The 15,763-nt window shown below is 41.7% G+C and overlaps 1 protein-coding gene across 2 annotated transcripts in view; it reads left to right on the top strand.

The window, feature by feature from the left end:
- The window catches only part of DNM3 (dynamin 3), a 169,316-nt gene that overhangs the window by 129,154 nt on the left and 24,399 nt on the right, over positions 1 to 15,763 (top strand). The gene's annotated exons all lie outside the window — the stretch shown is intronic.

Consider the following 15,763-nt stretch of genomic DNA (forward strand, 5'->3'; position numbering starts at 1 on the left):
TATTTTTACAGGAACAGGAATGGTTTGGCTGGAATGAAAATGTTCATTCCACTGCATCATTAGCTACAGGCAATCTTCAGTTGAAGCCTAGCCCATTTTTCATGCTAAAGCTCTAGTAGTTGGATCATTAATCAACATGTAGGATGAATTTCTGGGGCTGAGAGAGTTTGTCTGTATGCCTGTAATTTAAGATGTATTCTTTTTTTGTTTTTTCTTATGAAAGGTAGTCAGAAAATAAATTGTATTTTAAGGAGTTCACCTCTCTGTCACACCTTTCTACCATTCCCCTTCTGATAAACACCCCAAAACTTTGCAGGAGATGGATATGGAGTTTTAGGTGGAGTAGCACATCCTCAAGTGTGTCATTTGATCCTCCAATAAATCTAAAGCAACCTTCTTTTAGATGAGATCAGTCTCTGACATTGTCCCTGTCTCAAGTGTCCTTAGTACTGATAGTCCAGTCCAACCTGCTTTCATCACTTTAAATGTTCATTTTTGGGTCTTGGATAAAGTTTTTCCTTCCCTCCTCCATTACATGGAAGTTGTAACCAGCAGCCCATGGGAGCATCAAGATCAAGCTATTTACCTTCCTTTTCAGCTGCCTGCTCTTCTCTCACAAGGTGGAAACTCAGAGGACTGATCCTTCAGTTTGGAGACAGCAATGGGAAAATTCTGCTTCAAAAGGCAGGAATTGTTTCCTTACAATTTGAAGAGCCCTAAATTGCTCTGCACACAGGTGTGGAACACACACTGCTTCTCCAGCCTCCTGAAGAAAGTGCTCTAACAATAATCTCCTTGCCCAATAGCCTAAGAGAAATCTTCTCCAAAGGCCACATTTCCTCTTTTTCCAGCTCCACTAAGCAGCAGAAGCAGCTTTGGATGGATCCAAAGTGCATGGGAGTTTTTGGAGAGCACTATCCAAATCCCTTTTCTCTTTCCTCACTTCTATACTCCCCATCTGAACATGAGAGCTGCTGCAGAGCCCTGTCCAGCTTGAAGGCAGGGGAGCATGGTTTGGAACATGGACGAAGATCTCATGGGGGAGGAAGGAAAAGGACCATACAGTTCATACAAGAGGCAGAATTATTCCAATTGAAATGTCCAGGGCTCTCAGAGGCTGCACTGCTCTACCCAGGGGAGGCTGAAAAACATCTTCAATGCAATGAAAATAAAATACTCTCATTCTCACTGTGCAGCTTCATTTGACTCTTAAGGAAATGGCACAGCAGCCCTGGGAACAGGGGAAGTGTCAAGTGTTACCTCTCACCAGAATTCTCATGGCCTCCTCCATCAGTGGCCAGTCCTGTACAGAACAGTTTTACCTCTCCAGGGCATGCATTGCTCAGAGCAGAGACCACCAGCACATGTTCTCCTTCCATGGCCACATCACAGCAGTGCCTTGGAATCATCTGATGCTCACTTGGATGTTCCTGGCCTTTCCTTCCTGTTTTTATTGCCAGCTGGTGAGCTCCCTGTCCCTGTCCCGTGCAGCAGCTGTCATTGCTCTGCCAGCTTATAGCTGTGATTTGATCCTGTCTCTGTTTCTTCAATCCTTGAAGTTATCCATGTCTTCCAGGACAGGGTTCAATCTCCCATTGTGTTGGCATTACCTCACAATTCTGTCTAATGGGCAGAGTCAAATTTAACTGGTTATTATTATTATTATTTTTTTTTTTATGCTATTTTATTTCAGTAAGACCCATCCATGCAACACTTTGATGATTAAATCCTTCAAGGCTTCTAGTTCTTCTTTCCACATTAAATGAATCCTTCAAGGCTGCTATTTTAAGTTTTCCTTTCCACATTTTAACTTATTTATCTGTTAGAAAGTTGTTTCACTGCACTATTCTGTCATTAATACTTATCTTTCTAAGCTTATTTGCCAGTCTCCTAAGGGTATCACTATGTGAATCAAAGATCTGAAAAATCAGTTAACTTGCTGAGTTTGGCATGCTCTGCCACCTTTATTTTTCTTTTTTTAATTTTATTTAAGGTCTCTCTTTAGAAGCACGTTCAAAAGCCTTGCATGCAGTCATGGTTTGACTCACAAGCCTGTATTTGCATCAGTTTTCTTCTCATTTTGTTAAGTCTGGCTGCTGCCCTCGCTGTTCCACAGAACCAAGTGCTGGTACCTCCATCTGTGATTCTGCAGCCTCTCCATGGGTAGTAGCAGGAGCTGCTGCATTACTGGGAGCTGATGTCTGCATGTGGGTGGATATCCATGAGCATTTAAGAGGATTTATCATAGTTTTATTTTGTTTTGTTTGGTTTTCTTTGCTTGTTCTTTATTTTTTTGAAGGTACCAATTTATTCCCTCACTGTTTCCATTCCCATCTCCTGCCCTGGCTAGGAGAGAATGATGATTTTGCAGTAAGGTTTCTCTCACCTGAGAAAGCTGGTGCAAGAATTTTGTGGACCCCAATGGAAATCATGCTGTCAGATAAGAAACTTCAAGGCTGATGGCTCAGATTTTCCCCTTTCCTGCTCTGGATGACAGAAAACTGCCTGTGAGTGCCAGTAATTCACCCTCCTGGACCACAGCACTTTGTCCTTTGACATTATCAGTGAACTGCAACTCAAACGCAGCCTGTGATTCCACACCATGGCCTTTCTTCTGTGCTTCCTTGGCCACTGAGTGCTTTTTATCTTCCAATTCTTTCATTTTTCTACTGGTTCAGTTCCCTCAGGCGAGTTGATCTCTCAGTGCCTGTTTCCATAAACCCTCACTTCCTTCAGCAGTGGTTCCTGTGAACCTTGGATCACATCCTCGTGGATTTTCTTGCCACTAACCCTTGCCCCTGCACTCACAGCTTGTGTGTGGCTGAAAGAAGGACATGCTTTTGTAGGCATCTGAATTGTGCTAATTCATGCTGAGGAAGGTGTCTGTCTAATTCCAGACAGAATTAGGCACAAATAAGAATTGTTTCATGTGGAATATGTAATTATCAATTGAAAAATCTGCACGCTCTCAGATGCCTTGTCAACACTTCATGCCTCAAAATGTGCAGCATCCAGCAGCTGTGGTGTTAACCTTTGCTAGGCCATGCTGAACATGTGAAAAGTCAATAATTTCTGTGTTTGCATGGGATCTTTGTTTGCTGTGATTAATGGTCCACTAACAGTGTCCAGTGCAAGTTCAGTGCAATGTACAAAGTGTCTTTGATGCCAGACATTCTACAGCGCTGTGCAGAAACCAAAGTTAATAGTTGTAAGCCTGAGAAGACTGGAATGTTTTCAATTTACTTTTAAACAAATGACTTTATTGTGCCATTCTCACATGGGAGTAAATTCCACAGCCTTAGTGCCACATTAGACAAAACTTTTTTACCTGCTGCTTTCTGTTTATGCTTGGAGAAAAGAAATTAACCTCAGTTAGGAGTTGGGGGGAATAGGACAGGACTATTAAACACGGTGGGAATTCTGGCAGGGGTTTTGCTGGGAGCAGAGGGGGATGCAGGAGTACAGGATGTAGCTGAAGGATGATTTGTGGTGTAGTGTGGAGTTAAGGAATTCTTTGAAATCTGAAAATCAAACTCATGAAGGGCACCTGTAGGAAAAGCTTTAAAATTGGTTTTGCCACTGCAGAAATGTAAGGAAGCAGTTGTAGTCTTAATTAAATACCAGTGGATACTGGGAAGGAGATTCCTGGGGACTGTGGTTGGGGATGGGTTGAGCCCAATTCCTGAAAGGAGCAATTCTCATGAAACTCATGTGGATCCATCCAGGAATGACAGCTCGTGACCTCAAGGAGAGAAAGTGTCCCTGAACTCACCACATTCTCCTGTAATGGTAAAGATTTTCAGATGGACACAGGGAAGTTCTGAATTAGACTTTAATGCTTATGGGATGGATTAATAGCATGAATTTGTAAAAATATGAAATGTGTGCAAAATGTCTCAGTAGGAACATGGATCCATCCAGCATTGCTCCAAGTGGGAGACCCTCTCATGATAATAAGTTGTGATTTTCTGGTAGATAAAATGCACAACCCATTCCTGTGACTCCTTTTGATTGAAACATGAGTGTACATTAATTACTAACAGAACCAAGAGCACTGGATGATTTTTTCAACTGCTCACTTGGCCTTTTTTGTACTAAACCTTTTTTTTACAAGGCTTTTGTTTTGTGCTTGTTCCATGGGTTTATGGCTTTATAAATCCATATGCAATCAAGAAAAGGATTTGAGTTTTGTTTGGACTAGTTTTTGCTCTTACTTGGGCCATCTACAGTTCATTAGTATTTTATGTCATGCATCACAAATGGAAAAAAAAAATGACAGGTTTAAATGATGCTCAGGTAAATGCAATTGCAGAATTTGGACAAATAAATCCCCTCACCTGAAAACAGCTTTAGGGTCCACTGTCTTCCTCTGGTGTTTGTAACCTTCATCTGGTCTTTTCCAAACCAGCAGCTCCTCTCTGTGCAGTGGCTTCCCATAAAACCTTACCTCAGTTAGAACATGAACAATGCAAATGGTGCAAATAATTCTGCAGCGTCCTCAGAGCCCTGAAGCCTTTGCTGCCACTTGTTTGGCCTATAGTGTAAAACACACCTAAAGGTGATGCAGAATGTGGATGGTGAAAAGCATCTGAGAGTTATTTCAACTTGTGAGGCAGGGAAAGTCTTTCAGCTTGGTTCCTTTTCACTGTGTGGCCTTTTTCCCATGGGAAAAAAAAAGTTTTTTATTTTTATTGATCATTACAGAAATAAACCAATGTGTGTATAGCAGGGGACAGCTTTTACTCATCCTGAGTCAAACCTGAGATTAGGAGTGGCACTCTCAGTGCTGGGAAGCTTCTGGGGGCAGAGGCAGGGCCAGTCCTCCCCAGGTGATGCCTGTGCATGGTTTATTTCCATGAAGAGATTTTGGTACAAGTCTGGATTTTCCAAACAGTCAAAAATATCTCAGGACTTGTTCTGGAGTCCTTTTCCTGTGGTGGGGAAGAAGCTGTAGGAGAGGAGATCAGACTGTTGTTTAAACCTGATTGTTCCTGGGCAGCAGGTGCTCAGGTGCCCTTTTCAGATGGGAAACACATTCAGAGGGGAAAATGAGCAAATCTGAGGCTGTGCTGGGTTTCCACACTGGGCAGGGTAAGGAGAAATTCTGTGTTTTTGCCTAAGATTCCTCCAGCTCTGTCTAACCCCCTCGCTTCCTGGCCATCTGCAAAGGCAAGCCTCTGGTTTGCAGAATGTCTGGGGAAAAAAAAAAGAGGAGGAGGAGGGAATGTGCTGGGCTGGAAGCATCTCATCCCCTTTATCTCCCAAATGCTACAGCAGGGAAATAACCTGTGCTTAAAGGTGGCTCCCTGGGGCACCCCAGGTTTTGGAGGCTGGTAGGGAACACACAGCTCTGAAGGCAGAGGAATCTCAAATGAAATTATATTCAAAGGTCTTAATAGACCATGAGTTTTAATGTAGCCATAAGGCTGTAAATTCAGGGATTTTGACCTCAAAGTCTTTGAGTATGTTTAAAAATAGCTCACTCATCCTCTTTTTATCACTTCATATACTCTGACACAATTTTGGAACCTGCCTCCATCCCATGTAGCAGGGGAACACTGTAATTAAGAATCTAAGTTTTGAAAGGCTGTTCTCTCTTAGCTTAAGGCAGAATAAGGCTTTATGTATTTTGCAGGAGATTATAAACAATTCATTGGCTAAAATTAGCAGTAAAAAGGGAGCCCCAGCTCTTTCCTGCCCTGTGGTTTGTACCACAAAGACTTTAGTGTTTTTAAATCATGACAGAGCTCTCTAAAATCCTTGAAAGCATATTATGTATGTGTCACTTTGGCTCGGTTTGGAATAGTCTCACCTCCAAGCCAGAAGGCCATGGGTTCAAATTCCAAGCCTGCCCTTGGATATAGCTGTCTCCCAGTAATTTCATTGCAGAAAACATTTAGAAGCATAGGGGAAGAAGAGGGGAATTTTGTGTCTGTAGCTCCACTGTGAGACATTCAGTGCTTGGGATGATCCATGAAACCACAGCTCTTCCCAGCACAAACCCTGGAGCAGGGCAGGGGGAGCCCTGATGGGGGTGGAAGTTTTTCCTCCTCTTGACAAAAGCAGTTGTAATCCTGAGGATTGTGCCTGATCCTGCTCCTCATCTTGCCACCAGGACAGGCTTTCCTCAAGAATGAGTCTTGACTTTGCCTTTTGCTGCTGATCAGTGACAGAAGAAATAATTTTGAACTGAAAACGCCCTAATAGGTCATTAAAAAAAGTTCAATTGCAGAAATAACCAAGTGAATTGCCAAATTAGGTTTGATTGTGGCAACAGCAAAGCCAGGTAATTTTAACTGCAAAGGTAAACTCCATATGGTCACAGTCCTAATCACTGATGTCCTTTACCTTCCCCACAGAGAGGAGGTCAGAGTGATTTAAGTTTTAAACTTTATAGTTTCATTGTGGTTTGTGCCAAAGGGAATGTGGTCTTATAACATGAAGTGTTTATGTTTGTTGCTTACAGATGTGTATTAACTCACCAAAATCTCACCTTCACTTAAATAAAATGTATTTTTAGGAGGGAAAAAACCCCAACTTTCATTTTCTACTGCTTTTATAGAATGCATAGAAGGGCTTTGTCATAGTTTTACAAAATGGAAACCACATCATAAATGTTATGTATAATTGCTCACAACTCATTTCTCACTCTGAAAATAATTTTACCCAATAATTTTCAATTTCTGTTTTCGTGGCACGAATCCAAAATGCTCCTCTATGGATGATTTTCTTTTGTTTAGAAATATTTGTTAAATTTCAGTAAAGCCCTCAGTGTTTTTAAATTCCTCCTCTGCTCTGTTTTGAGGCTTTTTTGCTACAGGACTGGTGCAGGTCCCATTTTTGTTTGCAGCTTTAAATGGAGAGTATGGATATGGTGATCATTGATGCTCTGCTGGGATAAGAGTTCTTCCAGAATTTTTTTCCATAAGCCCTGACAGAGAGCTAATGTGATGAGAACTTTGAATCTTAGGAACTGAATTATCCAATAAAATGTTTTGATGAGAGCTCAAGCTATGCTTGGGATATGATTGACATCTGGGAAAGGCACATTTATCTACATGAAATGCTGGTGGTTTGTGTGTCCACTTACAAAATTAGATTAAATACATTTCCTCTTTCTTACTATTTTTTTTTTCAGCTAGGAAATTACTGTGGGTGCTACAGAGACAGAACTGGGCCAGGAGGTGGAGGGATAATCTATCTCATCCTGGCAGGAATGTTGGCTCATCTGGGATGTGGGTGGGGTGGTTCCTGCAAGGGTTGGTGATGGGATGTCAGAATTGGGGTTAAAGGTGGGCCAGGGGGTTTCTGTGAGATTTCTCTGCTGTGATGTGATCCATGCTGGGGAAAAAAGATTGAGAGCCCTCCCCATAGAGCTGAGCAGTGCTGGCTGAATGTGGGGCAGAGGGGAAAGGAAATGGTGGTGCTCCAGAGCCCAGGGATCCAACTGTGTGAAACCAGTGTGGGTGCTATTAAAATGCCATCTTCATCTCCCTTCCCCTTTCCTTCCTCCCCTCCTCCCCCTCTGCTGTCAGCCTGCCTGAGGAAAAGTCAAATAACGTACGACTGTGTTCCTTGGCATCACCACTGCAATTTCCCTTTAGGGGCTTCAAACTTGAGAATGGGAGGTTTTAAATCTTGCTGATTCGTGCTATTCCAGCAAGCACATGTGTGAGGAAAAGGAACAATGCCAGTTCGAAAGAGAAATCACAAGTGAGAAATCATTGCTGCTAAATCAGGTGTTGCAGAGGCCAGTGGAAAATTCAGACCCTAAGAAAAGTAGGAAATGACTTTGTTTAGAGCTGGGAAGGTTAATGAGAATGAATTAGAAAGTGCTCTTGTGTATTCAGCCTCTGAGGATTTGAGCAAAGTTAGAGGGATTTATTTACTGATTATCCAGACTATACAACTGGCAATAAGATTAAGTGAGGAATTTTGGAACATGCTGACATTTCTTATTTGCATCATTTACTATGGAGATCATTTGTCGGTGCTGCACTGAGTTTGTGGTGAACCAGGGCTTAGTCTGGCCCAGCAGAGACAGATCTGGTACTTCTCATGGCTCGAGGGATGTGGGGGTGAAAACAGTTTAATGTCCTCTTTTGTGTCTCAGAGAGGAAATATCAAGTTTGTCTAGGTGCTTATCAGGGGAGAATTTCAGAATATTTTCCTAGAAACCATTAATTATGGAAAAGAGCGGGAGTTAGAGGGGACACATTGCATTAGGTGAAATAAAAATAAAAGAGAAGGTTGTAATTTATAGAGCCCAGCACTGGATGCTGTACAGAGCTCCCCCACTGCAAGGCCCCTCTGAGCCCATGCACATGGATCTGCACATGGATCTGCTGCCCTCCTCCCCCTCCTCCTCCTCTTCCTCCTCCTCTTCCTCCTCCTCCTCCTCTATTACTTCAGCCAGGCTGCTGAGTACTCACAAGTTACCAGCTCAGCTGGAACAAATGAGGAAGGACCATGGAAAAGGAGCTCAGTGCAATATTCCTTTGGAACAGATTATGATTTTAATTCATTATTCTGGGTACCTACCACTGAAATGATGACATTTGGTGAAAAAAGTGCAAGTCTTGCACGCAGACACGTCATAAGCTGCACTTTAAAAATGTCATCTCAGGCAAAGGATTTCACTCAGCCCCTGTCTGTGCACTGAGCACTAACTGAGCACAATTTCATCTCAAAAATAGGAAAATTCCTTGTTCCTTCAGCTGAGCCTTGTGCAATGTTGCTGGAATAAGGAAAATTTTGTTAATGACCCTCTCTTGCTTGGTTACTGCTAAATAAGGGAGTAAATAACAGAGAGGAAAGGTGAGATTTCAGTGTTTGTGTTAAAACTTCCCATGGATTAATACAGCCTCGTGAATGACTAATTTTCTTGCTTTCTGTTTTCATCATCTTTGATAGAAACTCTGGGACTTGTATTTGTTTTGGTTCTTAGGGGACTGCACACCACAGCCAGTAGCTTTAATCCTTTAATCCTCACATGTCCGGCTGATGCCTCCACCCATTGATTGCCTCCTTTCCCAGCAAATGATTCTATTCCACTCACAATTAATGGGTCAGGCTGCTGTCTCTGGGAATGTGTTTCATGCATTTGGTAACAAATCCACAATAAATTTCAGCCTGAACATTATCTGACCACATTTCATGTCATCATCATCATCATCATCATCATGACTTGAATTCCAGGTTAACTCACCACATTTGCAATATTCACTGACATCCTTCTACACTGAAATAATAGCAAATACCGTGCCAATAATGTCTCATATCCTAGATTTTTATTTTTATTTTTTGGTAATGTGCTCTGCTAAGTATGAGGCACTTCATGTGTTGTTATGACAGGGAAATTCTTTGAGTGAAAAGTTTGCAAATTCCAAAGTAGTATTTGTTTTATAAACAAAGGTGCTGTTTTCCTTATGCCAGCCTCTTTCTGCTTTTGCTTGTCCAGCAGTCTCTTCTGAAAGGCATGAAGCAGCTGTTGGCCCCCAGTCAAAACTTGCAGTGCAGGGTGGGTTATGTAAAAGTCCTTTGTGTGAGAGGTGTACATGGCAGCACATGGTGAAACTGAAGTGCAGATTCTTTGAGGGGAGAAAGCCATTCACAGCAAGGTTTGATTTTTCACTCGATTTTTGCACAGAACAAAAAGTAGAAGATACTGTATTTTATTTTATTTTATTTTATTTTATTTTATTTTATTTTATTTTATTTTATTTTATTTTATTTTATTTTATTTTATTTTATTTTATTTTATTTTATTTTATTTTATTTTTGTATTTTCAGGAATCCCTCTTCTTGTTACAATGTGGTGGGCAATTTCACAGCACTCTGCACCCAGCAGCACCCTCTGGATGGGAGGGATGTGAGAGGCTGCCTATTTTTCTCAAGGAAAAGTCTCTGTACCTAGGTTTTTTCTGAGGGATGCTGCTCTAATCCTTGGAAGAGATTTGCAGCTCTCCTGGTCCATCTATTTCTGTGCTTCACTGTGTTTACTATAAAACACTTTCCAAATACTTATTTGACATCTTTTGCCATTTGCAAAGATCTCTACCCTTCCACAAGTGATTTCTTTTGAACACATCAATCCTAATTTATCTTGCCTTTTGCCTTCAGGTAATATTTTACAGAGCCCTGAGCAATATTCAATGGCTTCCTGTGAACACTCTCAAAATGTTCCTTAAATTTCTGGTGGTGCAATAAGCAGCACTGGATGCACAATTCTTGTACTGATTTCATATTAGCCAGACATTTATTGACTCATGCTCAGTTTATGTTGCACTGTGGACACAGCTCCTTTTCTGCTGAAGTGGCCATTCTCACACTGTGTTTATAAATGATTTATTCCTGCCTGAGGAACCCCGTGGTGGCATTCTTGGGATGTCCTGTGCAGGGCCAAGGGTTGGACTTGATGATCCTTGTGTGGGTCCCTTCTGTGAGGACTGACAGTCATCAAATAAGAGATTTTTAGGCTTCAGGATCTAGCTTGAGCCTGTGGGAAACTGAGTCACACAACTCTCTCACTCTGGCCTGAGAAATCATAAGGAGGAATCCCAACAGTCCTTGGAGAAGGAAAACAACCTTTGCAGGTGTTGTTTGTTCCTTGTTTGCTTGTCAGAAACGGCCCAGGGGTGTTGTTCCAGCTGCCCAGTGATGGTGATGGGTTGGTTTCATGAGCAATGAGAGTTTTACCTTCTCAGACCTGCTCAGAGCTGTCTAGAAAAGAAGATCTGGAGGAATTAAACTGGAGAGTCTGTGTGGTCACTTTGTCACAGCGTGACACCCTTCCAGCTGAGGAGAATCTGTAAAGTCAAATACTTCCCATTCACAATGAATTCATCTAGATTTTCAACCTGTTTCTCTATGTTGTTGTGAACTCTCATCCTATCATCTAACTTGTCCACATTCCCTTCCAGTTTCTTCTCATGTGTACATGTAGTAAACCCAGGCTATAACCCACCATCCTGAGCATTAAGACTTTAATAAGCACATTATAAACCACAGCCCATATGAAAGTCCCCTTGATACAGTTCTCCAGTTTCCAGCAAGCCATTGGCAGCTTTTCTATGGCAATGAGCATCCAAGAGAAACTGCAGGGAAAGCACACTTCCATTAATGAAAATGTCACTTGAGATTGTGTCAGAAAGCTTTGCTGAAGTCTGAAATGGGTGGTATCTGTGTTATTACCCCTAAGAGCTGAATCCCTGCTCTAAAAGGAGATTGGATTGATTTGCCATTCAATCTATTAAGAGCTGTGAGATGGAAGTAAGTCCAGATTTCTTGGAGTTCTGGTAATACATCATTCCTCCTCAGTCTCACAGCTCCAAATCAGCTTCTTGATGGAATAAGGCAGGGAGAGAGAGCCTGACAGGATCTGGGATGGTTAAAGCCATGGAGGCACCTGGGGAACAGTGTGTGGATTCTGCAGGAGGATTTAGCTGATGGTCTGCACTGGGCAATGTCTGGATCCACAGAGAAGAATCAGAGTAATGATGGCTCAGGCTAATCTGGAGAGTGAAATACTTGTGAACCAAATTGCACTCATTCTTCTGGGAGCTGTGAAGTGAGAGAGATGGGCTGTGTGAGGGAATCAGAAGCTCTGCTTGGAGCAGTTCAGGGCTGCTCATGGAGGCACAGCAGCTGAAAGGAGCAGCCTGTGGGTGGCTCTCTAAAGGGAGCAGCAGTACAAAGTCAGGACATGCTGAAAGCATGGAAGAGAGTGGCAAAGTCACCCTCTGTGAGGGAAAAAGCCAGCTTCCAAGCTACCCGGGAAGTGTTCTTTTTCTGCTGCTTGCTTTGTTGTAAATACACAAAAAGTAATGTATTGTCATTTACTTGTGGTTCCTTCCAGTAAGAAAACCTCACTGTGTGAAGCCATCATGTGGTTTCAGCAGTCCTCTGGCAAAAAGCACGCTATGTACAGCTGAGAGGATCTCAGCTAAATTATATATCCAGCATCAAACTGCAATGAAGAGAGAATCAATTGTAAAGATTTAGGGAAAAGCAGGGGGGGTTAGGACAACTGCAGTGTGCTGAGTGTTGGTGCATTAAAGAAAAAACTTACTTGGACAGGGATACATAAAACAGATTTTATATGTATTTTCAGCAGCTGTGAATTAATCTGGCTGGCATAATTAATTCTCAGGTGGTCGTTGTTGTTATGAACTTGGAACTGTAAATGAAAGAGCTGAAAGCAGCTTTTAAATGAGCCATTTCTTCCTGCAGCCATGGACATATTTCTTACTGTACAGAGCATGGCTTTGCTGCTGCTCTGATTTTTACCCTTGAGTCAGTTACCTTCCAGTCTGCTTCCTCATGGTCATTGTTAATAGAATGGCTCTTTGATTACAGAAAATTGGTTGATACACTTCTTTAATGAAAATGCTAGACAAATGCTCCTTCTTGGAACTGACATCAGGAATGTTATACAAGACATGCTTAAATATGCTGGCAGCTGCCCTGAATGTAATGAAATCATGGAAATTAGAAGTATTGCTCTCTCTGTGTGGCCAGCTCAGGACTGTTTTCAGAGTGTTACCCAGTTTTGCTGTGAATTTTAAAAGGAATCACTTTTCATTAAGTTTCCCTGGGACATTCCTTATGAACTTGCTTATAATTTCTACAATCAGAAGAATGACCCTGATATTCTAAGGTATTACTCCTTTGTTTTGGATTGCACACAGTTCCTCGTGCCTGCATCTCCTGTACCACACTAAATCATTCCCCTTGCAGCAGAGAGTTTCCAATCTTCAGAAGATCAATAACTTTTCTGGTAGAAACGATGAAATCCTATTCCCACTGCAGCCAGCAGTAAAATTCCCACAAACTTAAGTGGTTTGGATTTCACAGGCAGTTTTTAGTCTGCTCTTGTAAGATTTATTAGTTAATCCTTAACACACTCCTAGTACAGGAGGTGTCTAAATGCAGGGAAGTTGCAGAGGAGCAGTGATGTACCTTGGGTTTCAGTAGCAGCTCTTTATGCAGGGATCACAGAGCAGCTTCTGAAAGACAGGTGAGACCACAGCAGAGTGCAGGGGATGGATATTTTTAATCTCCTAAAGTGCAGGGAGCAGAAGAGAAGGATGTCTGTGGCTGTGTGGAAGGTTTCATGGAAGCACCACCCTGGCTCCCACATTGGCTTCTCTTCATCTGTGGTTTTTTCACCTGTTGCTTCCTTGCAGCCTTGCTGTGTTTTCATCACATACCCTGATCTGGAGTTTTCCCAGATGAATTCATTTCCTTTACCTGTTTTTTAGCATTCTAGCTTCTTCCTTAGCTTCTTTGTTGGAGGTTTACAGAACTCCCTAAAGTGATTGCATTTGCATTCCTTTGAAGTAGTAAGATTCCTTTCCTGTCAACAATTAATAGCAGTATTAAGCAAGAGTCAACTGACTAAAAACTTAGTCCAGATTCATGTGCTGTCACTTAACACTTGCTGTTGGAATTAGTGAGCTCTGGCTTGGGGATGAGGAGCTGAAAGAGCTGGGGCTGCCTTGGCTGTTGGGAAAGGGGGCATGGAAACCTGTTTGAACCTTCTTCCTTCTCCTTTCCTGCAGTGGTCAGAAAGCTGGGAGGGTTTGCTCCTGTGTTTGATTTGGGTTTATTCATTGAGCAGACTTTGAGTGCTGTAAGGAAGAGTGGCAGGGGCTTGGGCTGAAGGTGGAGTCACTGTGAGGCTCAGAGAGACAAGAGCTGTTGTTAAAGAATGGCCTGGAGGTGGAAAAGGGCATCTCTGTCACTTGTGATGCCCAGCCTTACCAGGCAACCTCACTTGTGGCTGCTGCTGCTGGCACAGAGCAGAGGCTGCTGAGCAAAGAAAGCTTTTTAATGCTTGGAGGTGTCCTGGAGGGCACAGAAATCTGCTGGAAGCAGATTTCCATCTGCATGATGCGATGCAAACAAGATGGTTTCTGGCATGAAAAGCCTTTGGTTGAGACATCAAATCATTAGAAATACTATGGCCAGAAGCTTTCATAATAAATTACTGTAAAGTCATGAAAGATTGATCTTTTTTGATTTCAGAGAAAATAAATCAACAGTATGAAGTCAGCTCTGTTACAGTTTCAAACAAGAGACTCTTACCCTTTGCCTTAAAGATCAGAGACAAATTACTATTTTTACTTTACATTCTCTTGATGAGGATAATGATAAACATCTGTCACTTTGCTGCTTAGCCAGTTAGGAATCTTACTGCAATCTGTAATTTAAAGAGTGAAAAAAAAATAAAAGGAAAAAAAATACTTGAATAAACTGCACTTTCTATAGACAGCAAAGAAGAAAAGAAAGAGAATAGATGTGAAATACAGGGGAACTGGGGAGGGGGCATTTTTGGTCTGCAGTTACTTGGCTAAAATATGTAGATATATGATATATGTATGATTTTTTATTGAATTGGTATTTCACAGGGAAAATTACCATTATTTTTTTTTCTTTAGACATGGAGGCTAAGGAAAATAATCTTTGCACTGTGATTTTTGGCTGTATGCAGTTTATTAACAAAAAGATTAAGGTTTATAAGGTAGTGCCTACCAGTGTTACAGCATTGAAAACCCTGTTTTCATTAAGAGCTCCTTCAGTGTCCTCCACACTCACAAGATTTTTAGGAAGCACTCCTAATTATTTTTAAAGATCAGCTGCTTTTCCAGTAACTCACCTGTACTTTTGCAAGCTCTTTTACAAACACTCTGTTTTGTTTCCACGTGGTACATGGGGTTTTATTTCTTAACAAAACTCAAACCCATCACAAGCACACCATTTCATTTAGACTGGACTGCCCAAGCTGTATAAAAGGTTACAAGTGGTTTATCTGCCAATGCTGTGTGAGCAGCAGCAGACCCTGCACTAGGACATGAAACCAGGAATCCTTTCTTGGGCCAGTTTCCTGCAGGAGAAGCCTCTTTGGTGACATGTTTGCATATTTAGCACTAATGGCCTTTCACTGGTGGCTTTGATACCGATCTCAGCTGCTCCAGAAATCTTTAAAGCACCAGCCATGTGCCAGTTTTAGCAAAAAGCTCTGTTGTAAATGGAGCTGTGCTGGCAGGGCTGATACAGAACTCATTCTTCTCATGGGCTTCTTCAGTTTTTGCAGTGCTTCTGTTTCTTCGTGTTCTTCACGTGCAAGGCCAGGCTGGATGAGCAACCTGGGCTGGTGGGAGGTGTCCCTGCCTGGAAGGAGATGAGCTGCAAGGCCAAAACACTTTGTGACTCTAGGATTTTATGTTTCAAAATACCCACAGAACAGTTTTATATTTCTATAGTTTGTGCTAATAATGATCTGAGGGTTGTTTTCAGGATGAAGTATTACATCAGAGTTTGGGGAACGTTGTTCTTTGTATTGTCTGGGTAGAAATTCCATTCTTTTGGCATCTTAGAGCCTCAGACAGCAGTTTGATTTTCACCAAAAAGGCTGCTACTTTTTTTTTAAGGTTTTCCTATATTTATACAGGCCAGACTGAAGCAAAGTATAGGCCTTTTAGCTTCCAGTTAAAGTTCCTGATATTTAATTAGGTCAGCTGTTTACATACAAATAAGGTTTATTTCTGTCCAATGAAAAAGAGACCTAAAATACATAATTCAGCCTTGAGCATTGGAAGCAATTGGAAGCTTTTGCTGTTACCTTTTATAAACTCTTTGTTTATATAGGTGCTATTCACATCTAACAAGTCTGAGACTGATCTCAGATTTTTTGTGACAAAATTTGTCACAAATGGGTCAGCCTTAAATAAGAGGGGTGGGTTTAACCCACAGAAGGGTA

The sequence above is a fragment of the Poecile atricapillus genome, chromosome 7 (genome assembly GCF_030490865.1).
Source record: "Poecile atricapillus isolate bPoeAtr1 chromosome 7, bPoeAtr1.hap1, whole genome shotgun sequence".
NCBI classification, from domain to species: Eukaryota; Metazoa; Chordata; class Aves; order Passeriformes; family Paridae; genus Poecile; species Poecile atricapillus.